Source organism: Helianthus annuus, chromosome 11 (assembly GCF_002127325.2).
Source record: "Helianthus annuus cultivar XRQ/B chromosome 11, HanXRQr2.0-SUNRISE, whole genome shotgun sequence".
Lineage (NCBI taxonomy): Eukaryota > Viridiplantae > Streptophyta > Magnoliopsida > Asterales > Asteraceae > Helianthus > Helianthus annuus.
The window spans coordinates 19,434,282-19,439,155 of NC_035443.2; the positions used below are offsets into that span (position 1 = coordinate 19,434,282).

The 4,874-nt window shown below is 43.0% G+C and overlaps 1 non-coding gene across 1 annotated transcript; it reads right to left on the reverse strand.

Annotated features, from left to right (window-relative positions):
* Window positions 1-1,484: 1,484 nt before the first annotated feature.
* On the reverse strand, window positions 1,485-1,591 carry LOC118484552. The gene has a single exon (XR_004873661.1). It is a non-coding gene; the product is annotated as a small nucleolar RNA R71 (small nucleolar RNA).
* Window positions 1,592-4,874: the final 3,283 nt, after the last annotated feature.

The following is a 4,874-nucleotide window of genomic DNA, read 5'->3' on the forward strand; positions in this document are numbered from 1 at the left end:
TATACAAACTACTGATGTCTTAACAACTGATTATCAGTACAATACAAAACAAGAGATAACAACTGCTTCACGTTCCACTGTTGTAGCCTTAGCACTGATGTTGAACTTCAGTGCTTTCTTCAAAGGTGATCAGTCTTTGAGTGGGCAGTGCTTGTGTCTTCAGCAGTACTTAGAAAGCAGCAGTAGATAGAGCAACAGTGTTTGTCTTCAGCAGTCTTTAGGATCTCATCAGTGTTTGGTTCATCGGTGGTTGTAGTAAGCAGTACTTAAGATCCAGCAGCTGTTAGAATACCACTGTCAAGGGGAAAGCAAAGTGTAAACTGCTGTTTATTGAAGTCCTCTGATGTGATCCGGTTTTGGCTTTACATTATCTGTTCCTCTGGTAGGGTTCAATCCCAACACTAAAAGCTCTTGTGTCCTTGGACGACCTCGGTATCTTAGCAACACTATACTACGTCCACGATGGGTGCACTTGCCCATATGTGTGTTTAGTGTTAGTAAATATCGTGTTTTATAAATTTAAAACTTGGCTAAAAGTGTAAAAAAGGCTTAAAATATATACCTAAAACATATACTCACCAACACGCATCAAGTTTTTGGCGCCGTTGCCGGGGACACAAGGATTTTAAGAAAGTTAGGAATCAACGGCCTAATCATTTTTTTTATTTTCTTTTTATTTTTTTAGGATTTTCTTAAATTTTCAGCTTCTGCAGAGCTCAGCACGGGCCGTGCCTGGTCGGACACGGGCCGTGCCCAGCAGTGTTACTGGCAGTTTTTAGTTTTCCGAGTTACAGAAGGCTGACCACGGGGCCGTGTCGGTGCAAGACGGGGCCATGTCCAACTCTCTAGTAACAGGGATCCGGAAAACAATCACTGTAACTCCGACCACGGGCCGTGTTCACTGAGCACGGGGCCGTGGTGAACCTTCTGACCAACATTCTTTTCTGTTTTTGTTGTAGGACTTGGAACTAGACGCCACCTCTGCGTAGTGTAAGAGCTCCAGTTCTAATAAAGACATAAAAGAACCTCTAGAAGAACCCGAACGCTTTCTCAGAAAAAGACTAAAAGCTAAAAGCCAACAGAAGGTTTCGGGGAACCCACTTCCTATGGCGGACCAACGTACCCTCATGGATTATCTACGACCCACCGTAGGTAATCTCGGCACTGCTATCAATGCACCGAACGTTGAAGCCAATAACTTCGAACTTCGGCCGCATTTGATACAAATGCTTCAAAACTCTGCAACCTTCCATGGGCTTGCGGACGAGGATCCCCATCTACATATTACTAATTTCTTAGAAATATGTGATACCTTTCGGATCAATGGAGCATCAAATGACGCCATCCGCCTCCGAATGTTTCCTTTTTCACTAAAAGACCGAGCGAAAGCTTGGCTTAACGCCCTCCCAGCTGGATCGGTAAACACCTGGGATGAACTAGCCCAAAAATTTCTATATAAGTATTCCCATCCCGCTAAAACGGCTAAATTAATGACTGAAATTAATATATATTCTCAAGAGGACGGGGAATCCTTATATGAAACTTGGGAAAGGTTCAAGGAGCTATTGCGAATGTGTCCACATCACGGCCTTGCGATATGGCAACAAGTATCCACTTTCTATAATGGGTTGTTGCCACACACAAGGCAAACAGTTGACTCTAGCTCCGGAGGACTTTTAGGTAATCGACGCCCGCATGAAATATATAATCAAATTGAGGAAATTGCTCAAACCAATTTTTAGTGGCACACTCCCCGAGTCAATAAATCTATTGCCCCGGGCGCCCATAAGGTTGATGAAAGCACTTCTTTACAAGCCCAAATCGAGGCCCTTTCTTCAAAAATAAAAAAATTGGAAATGATAAAAACAGTCTCGGTTATGGCTTGTGAAGGGTGTGGTGGGCCACATGAAAATTGGAGTTGTATGAAAGAAACAGACGATCAACAAGAATCGGTAAACTACATTGATAATAGACCTAGGCCGTCGGGTCCTCGAATGGGCACCTACAACCAAGGATGGCGAAATCACCCTAACCTTGGTTGGAGAGAACCCGACAATGGTAGTAACCAACAAAGCGTAAACCAACGAACAAACTTTCAACAACCAAGAAATGAGTCACAAAATTTCCCTCAACAACAAGGTGGACGAGAAAGGCTTGAAGATACTATATCTCGCCTCATCTCCGGCACTGAAAAGAAAAACTCGGATAGGTTTCTACAATTAGAATCAAATTTAGAAATCAACAAGCTAGTATTCAAAACATCGAAAAACAAATAAGTCAACTAGCACAAAATTTCTCTGAGAGACCACAAGGCGCGTTACCAAGCAATACCGAAACAAACCCAAAGGCGTAAGTTCAACTCATAACACTACGGAACCGCACCGTGGGTCCTACGGAAGGCTCGCCGCCTACCGAGGAGACCGTAACATCGCCCCTACAAGAGAAGGGTTCCCCTCCCTCACCAGAGCCTACCAAGGCTCCTCGAGTTCCGTACCCCGGTAGGTTAATCCGTCAAAAGACCAATGAGCAATTCGTAAAATTCGAAAGTCTACTAAAACAATTGCATTTCAACATTCCTTTCATTGACGTCCTTACCCAAATGCCTAAATACTCTAAGTTCATGAGGGACTTCCTCACTCATAAAAGGAAAATTGAAACATTGCAATTAGTTAACTTAGGCGAAGAATGCTCTGCCCTCGTACTCAACAAACTCCCCCAAAAGAAAATTGATCCCGGAAGCTTCACAATTCCTTGCTCGATCGGGGACTCCCCCGTTCGTAATGCACTAGCCGACCTTGGGGCTAGCATTAACCTCATGCCCTCATCAATGTTCAAAAGACTCGGCCTAGGAAAAACGAGTCCTACAAAAATGAGCATACAACTTGCTGATCGATCCGTCAAATTCCCGCAAGGTGTCATTGAAAATCTCCTAGTCAAAGTCGATAATTTCGTCTACCCGGCCGACTTTGTCATACTTGATATGGAGGAAGACACCGAAGTTCCCCTCATACTAGGGAGACCATTTCTCGCCACCGTACAAGCAGTGGTGGACCTGAATGACGGAACACTCACTTTGAAATATGGGGATAATGATGTAAAATTCGGGGTTGGGAAGAGAATAGAGGACGATGACCCGGTCAATTACATGAAGGTTATTGATTCGAGTTTGGATGATGCTCTCCGACGGTGTAACATGGGATGCAAAACATCCCGCTCGGATAACATATAACCTCGCCTTGGGTCTAGCCAAAGACCCTTATAAACGTGGCGCACCACGGAGGCATTCCGCGGAACTATCCTTAGTTTAGTTTAATCTTTTAATTTTAATTTGCAGAAATAAAACACACTCATGATGGTTAAGGATAGCAAGGGAAACGAGAAACATAGCCCCATGCGTGAAAACAGGGCCATCCGACAACAATTTCTTCATTACAGTAAGTTCAGCACGGGCCGTGCCCAGCCAACACGGCACCGTGCTGAACATCCTGCAGATAAATGCCCAGTTCAGGTAACTGGACATGGGTCGTGTTCACCGAACACGCCCCCGTGTCCAGGCTTCTGTTTCTTTACTTTAATTATTGTTACTGGCACCTGAGCACGGGGCCGTGCCCGGTCACCACGTGGCCGTGTCCAGACTGCAAGTAACATAAAATTTTGCTTTTAACACCAATTTACACATTCAATCAACCTGAAAATTTATTTTTAGGACACATTGAGGACAATGTGTAATTTAAGTGTGGGGGGGGGGATGCTAAAACCTTGAATTTTGCAAGTTCTAATAACAAGCCTTACACAAAACTCTATTGGAACCGCTAATCACCCCAATTTTTTTTTCAAAAATTTTCATTTTTTTTACTTGTCTAAGTTTAAGTTGGGAATTCTAAGTCTAACAAGGTTATATTTTTACAAGTTTACAACCGATAGCGTCGTGATAAAAAGAACCAACATAAGAAAATTATGAAACGGCATGACAAGCTTAGTTAAAATTTGATTATATATACTTGATCACATAAAAACCCATTCCCACAAAAGTGAGTTTTGAGCCTTTATTGAGCATACAAATATACATCTTTACGCTAAATGCTCATTTTTTTCGTTTCTTGTGTGAATAGCCGCTTGGTTCTTACGACTCTAGAACTTGCCACTACAATTCATTCCCGGTCCTTACCAACTTAAACCCAAGTAAGTAAATGATGGAGGCATTAGGACTAACCCTTTTTCTTTCAACACCATTATTTTTATTTTTGTTTTCACCTACCCAAACAATCTTGGAAAATCCCGACACTCTATGACAAGCCCAAAACCTTCTCTTCTACCCATTCCATTTGGGAGTGTAAGCCACATATTAAAGAGTTTTGCTTGAGGACAAGCAAAAATTCAAATGTGGGGATATTTGATGTGTATAAAATGCAACATATAAATTACATCAAATGAGGCATAAAACTAACCCTTTTTAAGTACTAATGTTGGAAAAAGTGTGTTTTTGTCTTCCTTTTGTATTTTCAGGATTAAATGAGCTCAAATTAACAAAAGAAGCAAAAAGATAGCTAAATCAAACATAAATACAAGAAAAGGAAAAAACAGTGGACTGCCCGACCCCTCGACAGCATCCTCCCAAGCAAAACAAGAAGACAGAAGACTGAACACGCCCCGTGCTCAGCGAGCACGGGGCCGTGCCCAAGAAGCAGAAGAAAAGGCAAACCTGTAGAAGCTTCTATTGCTCGCCACGGGGCCGTGCCCAGTGAACACGAGGGCGTGCCCAAAGTACTGCAGGCACATTAATTGTAATTGCGAATAACAATTAATGAAGAGAGATAGTGTAAGACAGGCACGGGGCCGTGTCCAGCGGACACGGGGCCGTGCCCAGGCCTCTG